This window comes from Elephas maximus, chromosome 5 (genome assembly GCF_024166365.1).
Source record: "Elephas maximus indicus isolate mEleMax1 chromosome 5, mEleMax1 primary haplotype, whole genome shotgun sequence".
NCBI classification, from domain to species: domain Eukaryota; kingdom Metazoa; phylum Chordata; class Mammalia; order Proboscidea; family Elephantidae; genus Elephas; species Elephas maximus.
In genome coordinates this window covers 8,212,141-8,231,679 of record NC_064823.1, presented here as the reverse complement: position 1 = coordinate 8,231,679, position 19,539 = coordinate 8,212,141, and positions in this window count along the sequence as shown.

Sequence of the window (19,539 nt, the reverse complement as noted above, 5' to 3'; positions counted from 1 at the left end):
CAAAATAAACAGTAAAAGCAGGTCGTGTTACCTTCTGACATTAGGATGTTCTGATCTAAGTTTTAAGGCTAAATAAAAATGATTTGAATATTATTTTTCAAGCTGCTCTATTAAATTAAATAAGAATAATTTGTAAAATTATTTAAAAATATCAGATATCAAATAATATTTGTTCTATATATCAGATAATTTTGTAATTTACTAATAATTTCACCTGAGGGGAAATCTATCTAAATCTATAATGACTCAGTTCTCCTGTTATTCTTTGTTTCATGAGCGTGCATCTCCCAATAGATTGTACTTGCTCACAGATGGAAATTTACCAAGCCTATGATAGCCACACAGGAACTAAAGAAACAAAAGGAAAACTTGAGAGTTAACTCATTTGTATCTTAAATCAAATTGTTTGTAATCATTAAAGTATTCTTTATGACTTCAATGCTCTATTTCTTTCACCTAAGAAAATCAATCCCAGAATAGCTCCCATGTCCTTTACAGCTCAAGAATAAGCCCAGTAATATTTTTTATTTTAATATAATGCATATGATTATACAATATGTTTCTTTTTATTGATAATGATTACACTGCTTAGGTTAAATAGCAAAAATTAAACAAATGAATTATTTTTCACTCAAAATAATTTTAAAAAACAAGTAACTCTTGAAAATTTTACATTGAAAGGTTTTTCTTTCTTTTTTTTATTTAAAAGTAATATCCTATCCCCAACTTGGAAATTCTTGGGATTTGCATTAAAAAATACCACCACTTAAAACACACACAAAAAAGGAAACGCACACGCACACACCACTGTGTACACTATTGTATGAAAATAACTTCCTTTTCATCTCTCCCACACTTTTCAAAAAACTTCTGTGTATCTAATGGAAATCTTTGTGTATTTCTTCTTCTGAGTAAGTTAGGAAACAAGTCTTAGTTGTTAGCTTGCATCAGCTTGGTCCCCAACTCAGGAGGACCCCATGAACAATAGAACAAAACCACTGGGATCCACAGGCTTTTCTTTGGCTGATTTTTGGGAGTAGATCCCTAGGTCTTTTTCCTAGTCTATATTCATCTGGAAGCTCTGGCGAAACCTGTTTAGCACCATAGCAAACACAAGCCTCCACTAATGGGTAGGCGGTAGTTGTGCATGAGATCCATTAGTTCAGAATCAGACTTGGGTCTTCCACATAAAACCAAAAACCTACTGCCTTCGAGTTGATTCCGACTCTCAGCTTCTAGGAAACAAATACCCTGGCCTAAAACCCAAAGGAGGCTTGTCAAAGTTGGAAATATTAATTCTGATCCCCAAAGGAATATTCCAGCACTTATACAAAGAATGAAATTATTCTGAATAATGGGAACAAAATACGCATATATACAAAATACACATCTCAGAAGTAAAGGTTTTTAAATTTAAACAAGTGACAACAACAAACTAACAAAAAGAAAAAAATACCACTGGCTAGTTTTTGAAATATATTTTAAATTTCATCAATTATGGTCATAAAAATATTATAGACGCTTTATGTTCTGATGAGAGAGACTAATCAGGACTGGCCTGGAATGGTGCAAAAAATAGGCTGTATTACTTTAAAAATAAAGATGACAAAATGTTTCATACCAATATCAAATTGGAGAAAATGATAAAAGTGTAAAAATGAAAAAAAAAAAAATCACAATCCCCTGCATTTCCCTAGAAACTTATGTTTCTCTCTTTTCGATCCTTGCATCCTCAGCCAGTGTGTCTCAATGGTGTAGCATATAAGGATCGACTCGACGGCACTGGGTTTTTTTTTTAAGTGCTTGCAGAAGTTAAAGAACCCCCTGAAGTTGCATTCAGTAACCACCGGCAAGCATTTTCAGAAACAATATGCTTCCCTTAGTCTACCATGGTCTACTGAAGTGCCTCTAAGCTTGTGGAAATAATACCTGTTCTACTTAGAAAAATTCAACAACAATGGTCAAACAGTAAAACTATGATTCAATACGTTATCAAAGGAGTGATAATAATTATCAGGGAAAAATTTAACCTATCGGGGATTTATTTCCATGAGTTTCTGTGAAACCAATTATTCCTAACACATGACTATATTAATATTATTTAAGGAATTAAGAATATGCTTGATAATCATATATAACATATGCAATGTCCATTAATTTTATTTAATAGTTGTTCTCAAAGATACTATTCACAAAAAGGGAATTGAACTTGCAGACTTTTACACCAAAATCAACTTAAATAATTATTTTATGGATAAACATTACATGGATTATTTTCCACAATTCATCTAGAATTAATAATATGAATCTATAGCTCATCTGAAAATATTTTTAAATTATTATATATTTTACCTTGTGGAATTCCCCAGTGCCATTAGGAAATGTTTATTTTGAAAACTTTGCCTTTAAAACTGTGATATTAAGACAATTTAAAAGTTTTTCCAGTCAAGAAATTGTGCAAGAATAATTAGAACAACTGACAACATTCTGGACCAGACAAGGATATGCAAATACATTAAAAAGCTTTTTTTAAGCCAGGTTGACATGAACATGCTAATGATTAGTTCTGACTACTAGGGAATTCAATATAATTTACATTCTCAATTTGGGTGTTGGTAAGCCAAGAGCGCAACGGCATTTAGGTTTAATAGTACAAGCTCTGTCAACAGTCTTTTTGGAGTTGTGTCCCACATCTTTCACATATTAATTATGTACATTTATGCAAGTTACCTAAATTCTGTACAGCAGATAATGGATCAATAAAATTGATCCAAACGTAATAAGTTAAAATCCAATCCTAAAACAAACTTAGTACCTTTATTTATATGTTGTTCTCTTTCCATTTTATTCCAATTTTTTGTCTGTTGTTTATTTCTAAATGAAGATGGTGATGTATTCCTACTGATACATTTAACCAAATATGAGACAACAGAAGAAAAGTAAACTAATCACTGATCTTTTTCTTTTTTAGAAAACATGAAAGGTGCTTAAGCAATGTATATAATATTTGCAAATACTATACAATAGATATTGATAATAATAATTAAAATATTAAAACATATCTCAGCTGTTCTACTGAGCACTGATTATGTTCAACTTTACTATGTAAACATGAATTATGACAGGAAATCCTTACAACAAACCTACTAGGCATGCATTATTATCTACATGCTACAGGTGAGAAAACTGTCTCAGGCAGTTTTTATCAAATATAACTCAGCTGGTAAGGCACCTTTCAGTTTGGACCTCCAGCACCCCACCTTAAGCAATATGTGTGCTTAAAAAAATCAGGTGAAGTGTCTTGTTCAAGATTGAACAGCTGGACAGAGTTAGAGAGTCAGGACTAATACTGTCCCTCCATATATGGTGATTAAATATAGTTTATAGAGAAATGAAAATAATTGATTCTTATATATCACTGAAAAGCAAAACTAATAAACTACTGAAAGGCAGCATGTGAATATTATTTGAATATGAGAAAAATATTTTGATTCATCTCTTTGTATCAACACTTATTTAAAAAAATCAATATTTGGGGGCCTTTATAAGTACCCGTAAGCACTAAAGACTTTGTCATAAGATAGAGGAAACAACGTATAAAATACCATTTTTGCCTTTTAAAAAGACAGCATTTTGTTGTGTTTGTGAACTTTCAAGTCTTTATTTTCCTGTCCTGCTGAAGTAAAATGCAGTTTGGATCTCATACAAGACATCCAAAGCAGAAAGAAAGAAGAGAAGGGGTATCATTTCATTCGACTCCTTCTCTTCTGAGGGAAGAAATTATATTTTCTATCAGCCTCTAGGCTTCTAGGATTGATAACAACATATCCACAAGCTTTGACCATTACCACACTATTGTTCAATTTTCTCTTTTTGTACAAGGATCCCAAAAGCTTTCCTTTCTCCCTTGTCAACTATTTTTTTCCATTTTAAAAAATTACCACAATTACATTTTACCTAAATTTTCTATATTTTCCCCAAGGATACATTTTGAATAATCTTAGTCTACTAATCTTGACATGGGAGAAGTCTCTACCCAACATTTGTTTGTCCAAAGTTTTAGGACCACTTATTTTATTTTATTGTTTTTCATAGCTGCTTGAGATCCCACTTGCCTTATTTTGTAGTAACGATAGTGGTTATGCCAGAGACTATTTCCCACCATTATAGTTGTCATTGGCAATAACAATGTCTTTTGCTAAGTTCTGTGTTCAAAATGGATTGAAGTTTTTAATCTTCTGTATGTGTGGAAAAGCATTGAGATAACAAGAGTAGACTGTGTGATCTACTTAGATGTTTCTCAGTTCACTATCAAGCATTTTTAACTTTGCAGGTATTCAATGCTGAACATGATGTGAAGCTTTCCAAAGGTAAGAAGCAGTAAATTATTCAGTCATTCTGAGAATATAGATATCCACACATATCACCTCGTCTCCAGTGTCTGAAGCCATGGACTCACATGGTCTACACCAACTAGCTAAAAGATGCATTTAAAAATATTGTTTCTTTCTTTTTTTAAAAAATTACCCTAGTATCTTAGTTTCCTAGTGCTGCAATAACAAAATACCACAAAGTGGGTAGCTTTAAAGAACAGAAGTTTATTATCTCACAGTCTGGAGTGTAGAAGTCCAAACCAAGTTGTGGGTCATGTTGATTCTTTCTGAAGTCTCTGGGAGAGGAACTATTCCATGCTTCTCTCCTAGCTTCTGGTTTCTGCCAGCAATCCTTGGCATTCCTTTACTGCTTGTATAGGTACCTTCACATGATATTATCGCCCCGTATGGCTCTATTTCAGCTACCTGTTCCCCCTTTTATAAGACAATGCTCAGAAGGGATTGGGGCCAATCCTATTCTGGTAATTACCAATCTAACTACTCTGCTATTCCTAATGTAACTGATAACGTTTTCAAAGAAAGACTCTTTCCACAAAAAAAGGTTACGTTCACAGGTATAGGGGTTGGGACTCCAAAATATCTTTTCTGGGGACCCAATTCAGTCTATAACACTGCAATAACTGTCACAGGTAACAAAGAATTTGAACAAAATCTTTACTGAATTTGTTTTAAGATTTAAATAAATAATTTTTTTTTTTGGCCGTAATCCTGGTATCTTAGTTTCCTGAAAGTACTGAGGCACACTTTCTAACTGCTAATCAGTCAGTTCAATAAAAGATAAATTATCAGATAATTCAAGTGGAATTATCTTGAATTATGGATGGTACAAGCAGTACAGGAAAATTGTTGGCCTTTTGCCAAGTTACAATGCTTCCTGAATGTATAAACATATGGTCTTGTGAAACTGTCACTGGGAGAGCCTGATAAAACAAAGCTAATATTGCTCCATTCCCCTGAGATCACTGCTGTGAGTTATGACTAGAAAAGTGAACAAACCATGAAATCTTCTCCAGTTTTAAATCTCACATTTTGTCATGAGAAATTCTTTCAGGCTTTCTATTTTTTAATATCTTATAAAAATAAATAAAGGAGGGACTTGCATTTCCAATTGTTATGAGAGTCTCCGGACTTGGGATGAGCCTCCCTTTGAAAACAACTAAAATTTTGAATAAAATCTGGGTGACACATACGGTTTGTGCTTGTCTACTAACCTAAAGGTTGGCAGGTTGAACCAACCCAGAGAAGCCAGAGAAGAAGAAAGGCCTGGAAAAATACTCCCATAAAGATTACAGCCTAGAAAACCCTCTGGAACTGTTGTGTGTTGTAACAGACAGTGCTGCTGTGCAAAGCGCTGACTGTATGGCAATAAGTTTGGATTAGTTTATACGTATTATATATCATTGCTCTGTGCAATGGAGTAGATTTCAACTCATAGAGATGTCATCTGACAGAGTAGAACTATACCCACAGAGTTTTCTTGGCTGCAGTCTTCACGGGTGTGGAATACCTAGTCTTTCTTCCACAGACTGGCTAGGTGAGTTTGAACCACCAAACTCTGAGTTAGCAACCATGTGCTTAACCATTTGTACAACCAGGTTTCCTTATATATAATATGTGTGTGTGTTTATAATATTACTTAGTGATGATATAATTAAGTATCTTGTGACATAATTTTTATAAATATATATATTTAAATGATGAGCTGGCAAGGTATTAAGTAATTCTCAGGCAAAGTAAATAAACAAACAAAACAATGAAGATAACTCAGAAAGATAACCATCTGACTTTGACTATGAGGTCATTTGCAAAATCAGTAAAATTGAAATTCCATGTTTAAGTTTCACAAGAAATGAAGCATAGGACATAAAATTTAGGGCCTAGATGGAAAGTTTAATAGAAGTCTTACCTCTAGTTAATCTTAGATTCCAAACAAACTTACTATCAATGTATAATAAAACAGAAATTGCTCCTTATGTAAAAGGAGCATAAGAAAAATCAATTATCATAGACTTTGGTAGAGAGTAGGGAATGAGGCAATTTGGTGAGATTTTGGGGCTACAAACATTCCCACATCACAAAATCTAGGTGGTTTGAAAAACTTCAAGGTAAGAATTTAATTTAGAAGCAAACCAAAAATCCTCCTAGAAGGAAACTTTCCGGAAACATATCTATATATCGAGCATGTACTACAGTAACAGAGGTAGACTTGTTGGGACAGGCAGGCCACCAGGAGCCCTTGTATCCCTGCACATTCATTCTGAGTATTATCAGATTGCACTAGCCAAAATAAGGGCTTTGATAAATCCATTTTTTATCCTTAAAAATTATCTAAAAATCATTCCCAAGACATTACTAGTTCAGCTTTACTAAAGCATACCTGTAGTATTTCAGCCAGGGCCTCAGACGAAACTGAATCCATTGCCATTCAGGTGATTCTGACTCGTGGCGACCCAGTAGGACAGAGTAGAACTGCCCCATAGGGTCTCCAAGGCTGTAATCATTACTGAAGCAGACTGCCACTTCTTTCTTCTTAGGAGCAGCTGGTGGGTTTGAACTGCTGACCTTTGGTTAGCAGCAAAGTGCTTAACAACTGTGCCACCAGGGTGCCTTCAACCAGGGCCCAATAGGGAGAATATTTTATATATCCCTTAAATTTGCCTTTTTTATTATCTCTTTGGGATCAAGGCACTATTTCTGAGACTTAAGCTGAGTCAGCAAGAACCTGGATAGGAAGTCAGACAAGTATCACATTCCTGGCTCACCTTGGTGCCAGATATTAAGGGTGTTAAAACTCAGAGGAGCTATACTAATCCTGGGTTTTAGATTCTTAAGCAAAGTGAAGCTCTGTGTTTTAGGTTTACCATCTAAAAAAAAAAAAAAAAATTTTTTTTTTTTTTTTATCTACAGGGTCACTCTGAGTCGGAATTGACCGGACGGCAACGGGTTATCAGGTAGTAAAAGACAATGTATTCTAGTATTTGAAATTTGAGGGATTCTATGTACCACGCACCACATGTGTTTGTAAGGGGTAGTACAATTTTTACATTATTCTATAAATACATTTTCTCTGATTTATCCTCTTATATCCAGGACGAGGAGCCCTGGAGGCACAGGTGTTGAAAGCTATGGTGCTAACCAGTAGGTCCGCAGTTTGAGTCCGCTAGCTGCTCCTTGGAAACCCTAGGGGACGGTTCTACTCTGTCTTATAGGGTCACCATGAGTCTAATCGACTCAGTGGAAATAGATTTGGTTTTGATTTTGGTGTATATACAGGACTAAGAGGTTTATGTCCAGGGAGAGCATGTTGATTGTTTGGTTACTTAGTTCATTATGTATTCTCATACCCGTCGAGGAAGTGAAGAGTAACTCTTAGTTCTATGGAATTATAAAACTGAACACAGGAGATGTTTTGTGAAAAATCATATGTAGAATACAGTGGATTTTAAGGAAAAGAAATTAGGAGGCTTTTTTTTTTTTTTGGTTTCAAGTTAAGGTATGTGCTTCCATTTTATTTTACCTGAAACCCTTTGCATCTTGGGTCAATATGTGCCTCAATTATGAACACTAGTGTTTTACATCTTATCTGGATACTGCACATGACTCACTTGAGAGATTAGCCTTGTGGTGCCTGAGCAGTAGATCTGGGCAACAAACCCCACCACAATGTCTATCAAGTTGACAAGATAGTGAAGAGGAGAAGCCTGAGATTTGAGCTCATGTTTACGGGGATGAGAATGAAACATAAAACAACATAAAAATTCATAGTCAAGCCCTGCATTGGGGCAGTGACTTTCTTAGCTAGAAGTACATAGTATTTTGGGTACACTTAATACAAATTTTATATGCAATATTATGGAAATCGGACCCATTAAATAAACATTATTGTATCAATGCCTTGGCACATAAATAAAAAATCATATTCTTATCGTTCTTTGTAAACAGAAATATTTAAGTACTTAGAGCTTAGGAAAAAATAATTCTAAGGATTTAGATAACTTTTTTCCTGAAACTATCAAGTTATCATCAATAGAGTCACTGAATTAATAATCTCTGTGATTTATTTTTACCTAGATTATTATAAGGCCAAAAATTATACTTTATATAGTGTGTAACTTATGTACTATATGGTGTACAGTATATATTACTTGAAAGATTTGAGTAAAAGTAGATAATGGATACATATAATATATATTAATGACTATGCAGAGAAAAGAGTCTATTTTTAAGGTGAATCATCTCATTAGTTTATCATTGATTGATATCTTTATAACTTGAAAAAATAATTTACCTCCAAAAAGGTAGGGAAAAAATTCTGTTAAAGAAAACTAGTTTTGTAACATAACACGCATCTTTGATTTTTTATATTACGTTAGTCTACCTTCAATTTTTCTTGAACTGATGGAAAATGATTTTTTTCTTGGATTCACAATTCCAATATGAAACCAAATAGAGTAAACTGATTTATTTCATTTTTACTCAGTAGCACAATTTTTGCAGTATATTGATGCTTCTAGATACCAATTTAGTACTACTAATAATGAAATGCCAAACTTAAGTAGCAAATAGAAGATAACAAATTCACAAATGAGAGGTAAATGAATAAAAGTTGGAAAATCATTAAAGTTTTTTATTTCTTTTCAAATTTATCTTGGTTTTAGTCTTTTTGGTTCCAGTGAGTTTCAATTTAATGTGAAATCTATTGAAATAATGAGATTTAGAGAAAAGATGTATTGTCATTTTTAATAGTTATACAGAAATACATTCTAGTACGAGACTGAATCCAGCTAAGTATTCAAACGTGAACTAGTGAACTATTTGGTTCCCAGAATAAACGACGGTCCGTAGATAATTCTTCACAATTTCAGAGCGGCAAACAGAAATTAATATGCTTTAAAACCAAGCAATAATTTGAAAGACTTGGAAAAGTTTATTAGCACTGTATATTGGAAGGGAAATGAAGTCAATGCAATCTTAAGTATAAATTTCATAAGTTAGCACCGCAAATTTCCCTAAAAAGAAAGCTTCACTGACTTGTTTCATATTTTATTTCTGACTATAATATTTAACATTACAGTCTGAATTTAGATGAAACTTACAGAAGTATGACCATTTCAAAAATGTAGCAGTATGTCTCTCCTTTGTTTAGAACATGAAACTCCTGAAATAATTTCCTTCTCTTCAGTGATACAATAGGCGCTCTGTACAATCTGAATGCCCCTTTTTAAAATTACATTTCTGAGGATACATTCCTCCCTTTTCCTGCCCCCTGTATCTTTTATAAGAGTCATTCTCCCATTTATGGTCATCATTTCATGTGTAGTATACGATACTTTACCAAAAAAAATTGGATAAATAAAAGCATAGATTTATATTATGAACTCTGTTCATTGATAAAGGAAGAATAATGAGAAGAGGAAACACAAATTGCACAGTATAAATTAGGGCATTTAGAATTAAATAAGGGCTGGCAAACCTCAGCTCTCTCCTACTTTCTCCCCACATAGCTTGAGTTCCTGTGTACGTGGCTAAAGTTTTCTTCTTGGGAAGTTAACACCCTGGACAAAACCATCACCACCTCTCTGATCTGGATAATTGCAGTACCTTGGTAGGCAGTGGTTAAGTGCTTGGCTGCTAACCGAAAGGCTGGTGGTTTGAACCTATTAGCAGCTCTGCAGGAGAAAGCTGTGACAGTCTCCTTTGGTGGAGATCACAGCCTTGGAAACCCTATGTATGGGATGGTTCTACTCTTTCTTATAGCATCCTACGACTTGGGATCAACTGAAAGGCACTGAGTTTTTAAAATATGCCAGTCAGAAAAGATTAGGGTTAAACCCCACCCAACTCCTATATGGCCTCCTTTAACTTAATTGAAAAACTTAATTGATAGCAAAAGAAAAACCATATTATTAAAAACAAGGCCACATTCACAGGTACAGGGCTTATGACTTGAACATATCTTTTAAGGGGGACACAATTTAACCCATAACAGTCTCATAAAAATATTTTTCCTGGACCTGGCTCAAACTAGGGACAGCCCTACGTGAAGATAGCCCAAGGCTGGAGGTAGCTCATTAGCTCATTGCATTGGAGGAACTAAAGATCGCTACAACTAGAACAGAGAATTAAAAAGCAATGGAGTATAAATGGATACAGTTAAAAAAAGGTTTAAGATAATCTATTATGTATTTTGTTGTAAGGAATGTTAAGAGAGTAAGTGCCCTTTAATTGCTTCATGGCATGTGTGATTCTTACAGGAAGTTAAACATGAAATTTTATCTGTAGTTTCTAAAATAGATGTTGAAATGCCCATATGTATTCTTTCACACTGTTAAAAAAAAATCTATAATCTTGTAAACAGCTAAACCCTTATGAAAAATTTACTGAACATTTTTTAAATAAATGACAAGATGTTGAGCAAAGCATGCTAAAGCTGTTTTAAATGATGAAAATTATTAGAACTATTTTTTCAAGAGTGTTCTATTACTGCTAAAACAAATTGAGTAATTTCAATCTCCAACAAGTATGTAATGGTATTTAATTCAATTTAGTTGAAACTTATTCACCTAAGAGCCTTACTTTTCTATTTTTTCAAATTAGTTCAATTAAAAAAAAAAGATAAGCACATTTTTAGTACCCAATTTTAGATCCTATTTCACTTGTCTAGTTTCATAGAGAAAGAGAAAAAGGAATTAATGCACTCTGCCAAGTCTATGAATCAAAATATCAAAGTGTCCGCCATGCCATAATATATTCTATGGTATTAATTTAAAAATGATATATCCTCAGTTTAAAAATGTGCTGCTAATAAAGAAAAACCCTCTGCTGTCTTTTAGTTTTGGGTAACAATTTCCCCTTCCAACAACACTATCTTTTTATGAATTCATGTGTTATTTACCACTTCTAATTTTAAATTTTGACAGAAACTGTTGTGAGTTGAGCACACATATATTTGGAACGAGGGTGTGAATAGTCAGTTGCCAGTTATAAGTTGACCTCAATTTAGGAAGCACATTATTTTTAACTTTAAAATTTCCATGTTATATGATAAGTCATTTGCCCGTGCAATTCTATTTGTAAGGCTTGGGCACCAATTATATTTTGTTTTGTGATAACATATGGTGTAAGATATGAGTTTTATCAGTTTTTTTATTATTTTTTTAAAATTACCTTATAGATGAAAATTTATCCTAGAATAAAACTTTTGAACACAATAAAATAAGAAACAAATTATTCTTACCTCTTATTTCCTACTTCATAAAGTTAATTGTCCTTCTATTATTGCCATCACCATTATTCTATAGCTGGAATGTCTAGAGAAAGGGTAACTTTTTGGAATCTTGATGTGAATAATAGTAATGTTAAAATAGATTTCCTAATATATAGTAAAGCTTATTTTCACATTATGTAGGAAGTAACAAGTATTGGGAGTATAAAGACATTTGAATCTACTGAAGGCATTCATTTTCTTATTTAAACACAATATTCAAAATGATAATTAACTAGGTTCTTTAATCCTAGTTTTGAAATTTTTTTCAAATATTGGTTATTTAAAAATGTATAATTTGGTCAACACAAATTACTTTCATACTAAGTAACAACTGGCAAATCTTTGGAAAACTTGATGGCGTAGTGGCTAAAAGCTGCGGCTGCTAACCAATCAGTTCGAATCACCAGGTGCTCCTTGGAAAACTTAGGGAGCAGTTCTACCCTTTCTATAAGGTTGCTATTAGTCAGAAGCAACTCGACAGCAAGAGTTTTATGTATTTATTTATTTTGGCAAATCTTTAAAGTTTAGAGATATGTGCATATATTTTAACAAAGACTTTAAAGAGGAAATACATACACTTGTTTAATTGGATATATTTCCTTTAGAACACTGAAAATTGGCTGTCAGATTTCTTCTTATATTGAGTTAAATTTGGTTGAAATGACCACTTACAGAATCCATGCATGTCCAGGTATCCTCTGCCAGAGATCACGCTGCTTTAGTCAGGATGTACGACTGGGACTAGCTGTTCTCAAGACTTCCAGGAGAAATTCATCCAGAGAAACCTGTGATACATTCCTCAGAAAGTTGTAGAAATAATGGCTTTTGGGAAAACATTATTGCCCAGAATGACAGCAGAGCCAAATTATTGCAATGTCTCCGCCTTCAGGTAGCAGGGCTTTTGGCGATGCCTCCTTGCCAGCTTCCATTATTTCACACCAGGCCATTCAAACTGCCAAACCTATAGCTCTGCTTTCTCTAGAGTATTATCAACCTCAGGAGCCAAAGTGTGTAGAAAAAATGTGTGGACCAGCACTCTTTGAAGCAAAGGAAAACAGTATAGTTTTTAGTTTGCAAGGGTAGAAATTGTAGAATTATAACCAGCTGGCTTAAATAATATCAAAACTTGAAGAACATGCACATGGCCTATTGAATAAGCTACATTTTACCGCCCTGAATCTGATCATACTTCATTCAATCTCTGAACGTGTTCTCACTTTGAAAATGATTTTCTGAGCTATTTTTCATCTTTGCAAAAAAATCTACATATTTTCTTGATCAACCATTTTTAACCTAATAACTTATACAAGCCAGTTACAGAAAAATTACAGATGTAGTCACCTGAGTTTTTTAATGTAAAAGCATCAGTGATGTTAGTTATCATGCACTGTCATTACTAGTAGGGGAGAATTCACCATATTGTTGAAATCCTCAATACTAGAAAAATAAGCAATGCAGGCAAAATTGAGAATGGAAATCTTGTTAAACTACAGAACTTGGTAGCTGTTGTTGCAGTGCCGTGTGCTTACTTTTTCTATCGCTCAGATAAAAATGGCTTTTGACTTAGAACCAAGGTGACTCAGTTAGAGATCTGACATTATGTGAGGTTCTTCATTGTCCTTCCTTATGACAGTCATATATTTTTTTGAGAAGATAATAAATTTGAAACATACCAGAGAGTAAATCATTAGATTCTAGGTTTTTACGAGTTTTGTTCTGTTGTATTATATGCTCGACATTACATTTTTTACCTACTCCATCATCTCACAAAAACCCATTGCTTTTGAGTCGATTCCAACTCATAGCAACCCTACAGGACAGAGTAGAACTGCCCCATAGGGTTTCCAACGAGGGGCTGGTGGATTCAAACTGCCTATCTTTTGTCTAGTAGCCAAGCTCTTAACCACTGCACCACCAGGGCTCCATCTTCTCACACAGTGAGCGTACAGTGCACGATGTTTTATTTTTCTACAGTTGTGAGACCAATTTTGTAGGAACTTTAAAAATGAATGACTAGATTTATATGTTTCAAAGTCTAACTTTTCAAAAATTGGACAAATTTACATTTAAAAGGGAAAGTTATTTAAATATCCCATTGTATGGACAATGATCTTTGTATTCACTATATAAGTTCCTCTACAATCAGCACGAGATCTGTACATGAAACCAAGCAAGAGGGTGAAAGTCCATCATATACTACGTTTTAGATAATTTCATACAAGTTGTACTAGTGTTCACCTTGTACATGTTTCCTTTAATATGTAATTAACTAGTGCTCTTCCAGGTAGTATATTTGATATTATATGCCAAAGACTGGAAACATAGGTAAATACATAAAAAATGGACAATTGACATTACATTACGTGATGAAGCTATCATATCTATATTTCCAGATTTTATTTTCACCCTGAATATGCATTGAAATAATTATAGAAATCAAGTCTATTATTTTTTCTATTCGGTTTGCCTCTTTCTAGAAGTTAAATCAATACATAATCATATTCTTATAATTGGCTGCCGCTTATTCAGAGCACACCATATGCATTGCCCATTCAAGGAAATCATTTTGAAATACGTTTTGTGGAATTAACAGTGATTGGTAGAAAATATTTTGCAAATTCCATATTTATTGATGCTAACCTTGTCTTCCTTATCTTCCTTATAGTATATTAAGTATCGGAATCTTTTCTATTTATCACAATTGCCAAGCCTGTATTTCCCCAAGTGCATATTTTCACTAAAAATTTGCAAAACAAAAGAGAAATGTATATGTCTTAACTCTTATGCTTCCTGTTCAATTGTGTATTCACTAACCCTAATGCTTTATTAAGTTAGAGCAATGTTTTTTTTATTATTATTTTTAAATGAATGGTTTAAAACTCTGTAGTTCAATGAAAACAAAGATCAACTTATGTAATATATCAGGTGTTTTACTGGATATTTTACTTATACTCTTTAACTTGATCATCACAGAAACTAAATTTATATATTCATTTCTAGTTAGGAAATAGGAAACTCAGAGTAGTAGTTCCTAGCATATCTAGGCATGTTATTATTGAACTTAAGTCTGTCTAGCTTCAAATTCACTTAACTCTGTATGATACTATATGGCTTTTTACTGATGCCATTTTTCTAACTTTAAACTTTATTTTTTCCCTGGAGTTTAGGCACCAAATTTGTTCTCAGGTATAGGACCACAATTATAGTCCAAGGGAATGTAAATGATCTCCTTTGGAAGAACATGTTTTCTATGCTTATTCTGTCTTGATTTTAATTAATTTGATTATGCCAATTTTTAAATATTTGTTTTGACAAGATCATAAGATACCATATTTCTTTTAAAACCTTCATTCTAATGAGGTGTAAGTAGCACAGGTTTTTTAGTCATACCAGTGACCATCCCGGAATAAACCTATATTACCTTTGAATTATGCTTTTCAAATGGCATTTTCCTATACACATAGCAAAGATTCATTTTTTCCAACACTGTATGAACATAAACTTAGCTCAGTTAATATTTAAAACGACCACTATATTCAGAATGTTGCATTACAGTATTCTTTTTAATAGCCAAGGAAGTTTTATTTTAAGGTACATTGTAATATGATCTAATGTTATAATGCATTGTATAAATTCTCTTTACAGAACATGCATTATAAATTAGGTAATTAATGTATTATTTATATATAGGTTGTATGTGTATTTCAAAATATAACATGGAATAACGGAAAAAAGAAATGGAAAAAGAGGACGGAGATATTAGAAATGATAAAAATAATGCTAATACTATTACTAATGGAAATACAATAGATCCACATCTGTTTAGCCAAGTACTGTATAATTTATCTTCTCTCAAGCCCCAAAACAGTAACATTAGTTATTCTTTCCAAAGTGACTGACTTGTTTCAAACTTGGTCTTTCATGTGACATTTTGCTTTTGTGATTGCTGAAAAATTGTTGGTGTTGTTAATTGCTGTCCCGCCAATTCTGATCCCATGTGTACAGAGCAGAACTTCTCCACAGGGTGTTCAAGGCTGTGACTTTTCAGAAACATATCACCAGGCCTGTCTTCCGAGGTGCTTCTGGGTGAGTTTGAACTCCCATCCTTTTGGCTAGTAGTTGACAGCTTAGCCATTTGCACCACCCAAGGACTAGCGTGTAATTTTTTGCCTTTGAAAGTTACATGCTAACTTCTTTAACATAGGCGACTTAATATAAACTTCAGACCTAAATGCAGGCACCTAGTAATGCAATCATCTTTACAACTATTAAGAATTTAGTTAAGATGAAGTTAATCATGAAATTTAATTCCGTGATTAAAACAAATTACCCTGTAATTGTGGGAAAATAGATTTTTAAATGTATCTTTCACAAGCCAGTTTTAATTAGATTAAAAAATTGAATATGTTATATCAGTGTTTTATAACTATTAAACATCACCTTTAATTAGATTAAAACTGTCTTAAATTTACTGAATGGATATAAAATTTGTATTGCTGAGAAATAAGAAAAATAGACATGACGTGTAAAAGAACAAATGTTGGAAATATTGATGGTTTTAGAACAAGTTCTATTATTGAAATTTTTTATTTCTAAGTTTTTTTTAAATAATATTTTATTGTATTTTTAATGACAGTATGCACAGCAAAACAGGTTGCCACTCAACAATTTCTGTATGTATTGTACTGTATGTATGTACTGGTCACATTCTTAACATTGTATCAACATTTTCATTCTTGTCTATGCTTCAAGTAAGTTTTACCTCTAAATACAAGTAATGTTTTAACTATGATAGGGAAACAGGATCTTGGCTTTATCATTCTTTAAAAACATTACTATTGACTAAAATATTATTTATTATTATTGGCTAAGACCTTTGCATGTCCACCTAAATTTTAAAATCAGCCCTTTGTGAGCTTCATGCTTTGCTCATTCTAATCTGTTAGGATGACTATTTTTCTGGCATGCTTAGTGTCCTCACGTAAATACATTGGTGAATATTCAACCGAGTACCTTAGGGGGACACCCAGCATATCTCTGGAGTTCTTTCTGTGTGCAGGTCTCTCTTTTTTTGTACTCTGATCTATTCACCTTGGCTACTCAGTCTCCCAGCCACTTTCTTCATTCCAAGAAGACTACCAGGTTCTGCTTATTTATTGTTTTTGTTTTTTCCTGTGCCATGTCTTATGTAATTTACCCAGGCAGTATTTTCCAAACGTGGTCAATCGTGAGACTTACCTTGTTAGTTTCATGTCTCACTGGGATCAATGCCCTTCACTGCCTGTGTCTAATACCATGCCTGCTGTCGGACATTTTATCAGCTTTCTAGTTGGTGCAGAAGGGAGCATAAATCTGGTCCCTGTCATTCCATTTTGTCCAGATGTGTGAGAGTAATTTGCTTTTTATGTAGAATAATTACATGTGTTATGTTCTCACTTGTTTTTCAACAATTTATTTTCTTTTTTTTGAGTGGCAAAGAAAATTCAGTAAATTATAAAAGATATGCTGTTTAAATTGACCTTCCAAACGTGTATTGATATATCTAAAGAAACAAACAACAAGCAAATAAAATCAAAATTTGAAAAAATGCACTTCATTATGAACAAACATTTCTGCAAATATTCGGCATATGTTCTGAATAATCATCAAGTTGTGGCAAAAGGTAGCATCTGCAGTAGCTGTTTCATCTGAGTCGAGAAATGCATCTGAAATCCTGAGCTGCTCAGGATGCCAGATTTTTTTCTGGGAATAATGCAAGTCTGTATTCATATGGTTTTAACTGCATTCCAGATTAAGCATGCTTAAATTGAGAGTTGTAGCCTTTTAGGAGATACACAAAACTTAAAGGCACTACTGATTTGAAGCATGTATTTTTTTTTAATTTTTATTTTGTTTTAAGTGAAAGATTACAAATCAAGTCAGTCTCTCACACAAAAACTTATACACATCTTGCTACGTACTCCCAATTGCTTTTCCCCAAATGAGACAGCCCGCTCCCTCCTTCCACTGTCTTTTCCTGTCCATTTCGCGAACTTCTACCCCCCTCTATCTTTTCATCTCCTCTCCAGGGAGGAGATGCCAACATAGTCTTAAATGTCCACCTGATCCAAGAAGCTCACTCCTCACCAGCATCCCTCTCCAACCCATTGTCTAGTCCAATCCCTGTCTGAAGAGATGGCTTTGGGAATGGTTCCTGTCCTGGGGCAACAGATGGTCTGGGTGCCATGACCATCAGGGTCCTTCTAGTCTCAGTCAGACCGTTAAGTCTGGTCTTTTGATGAGAATTTGGGGTTTGCATCCCACTGCTCTCCTGCTCCCTCAGGGGTTCTCTGTTGTGTTCCCTGTTAGGGAAGTCATCAGTTGTGGCCGGGCACCAAATAGCACTTCTGGTCTCAGGATGATGTAGTCTCTGGTTCATGTGGCCTTTTCTGTCTCTTGAGCTCGACTTACCTTGTGCCCTTGGTGTTCTTCATTCTCCTTTGATCCAGGTGGGTTGAGGCCAATTGATGCATCTTAGATGGCTGCTTGCTAGCATTTAAGACCTCAGATGCCACTCTCCAAAGTGAGATGCAGAATGTTTTCTTAATAGATTTTATTACACCAGTTGGCTTAGATGACCCCTGAAACCATGGTCCCCAAACCCCCACCCCTGCAACACTGGCCTTTGAAGCATTCACTTTATTCAGGAAAATGTTTTGCTTTTGTTTAGTCCAGTTGTGCTGACCTTGCCTGTATTGCGTGTTGTCTTTCACCTCACCTGAAGTAGTTCTTACCTACTATCTAATTAGTGAATACCCCTCTCCAACCCTCCCTCTCTCCCCCTCTCGTAACCATCAAAGAATGTTTTCTTCTCGTTTAAACTATTTCTCCAGTTCTTATAATAGTGGTCTTCTACAATATTTGTCCTTTTGCAACTGACTAATTTCACTCATCCTTCTGAAGTCCTCCATTGTAAGATATGTTTCACAGTTTCAGCACTGTTCTTTATCAATGCATAGTATTCCATTGTGTGAATATACCATAATTTATTTATCCGTTCATCCATTAATGGGCACCGTGGTTGCTCCCATCTTTTTGCTATTGTAAACAGTGCTACAATGAACATGGGTGTGCATATATCTCTTCCTGTAAAGGCTTTTATTTCTCTAGGATATATTCCAAGGAGTGGGATTGCTGGATTGTATGGTAGTTCTATTTCTAGCTTTCTAAGGAAGTACCAAATCGATTTCCAAAGTGGTTGTACCATTTTACGTTCCCACCAGCAGTGTATAAGTGTTCCAATCTCTCCACAGCCTCTCCAACATTATTTTGTGTTTTTTGGATTAATGCCGGCCTTGTTGGAGTGAGATGAAATCTCATTGTAGTTTTGATTTGCGTCTCTCTAATGGCTCATGATCATGAGCATTTCCTCATGTATCTGTTAGCTACCTGAAAGTCTTCTTTAGTGAAGTGTCTGTTCTTATCTTTTGCCCATTTTTAATTGGGTTATTTGTCATTTTTATAGTTGAGTTTTTGCAGTATCATGTAGATTTTAAGATTAGGGGGTGATCGGAAATGTCATAGCTAAAAACTTTTTCCCAGTCTGTATGTAATCTTTTTACTCTTTTGGTGAAGTCTTTGGATGAGCGTAGGTGTTTGATTTTTAGGAGCTCCCAGTTATCTGCTTTTCTTCTGCATTTTTGGTAATTTTTTTTCACTTTTTTTTTATTAACTTTTATTGAGCTTCAAGTGAACGTTTACAAATCAAGTCAAACTGTCACATATAAGTTTATATACACCTTACTCCGTACTCCCACTTGCTCTCCCCCTAATGAGTCAGGCCTTCCAGTCTCTCCTTTAGTGACAATTTTGCCAGCTTCCAACTCTCTCTATCCTCCC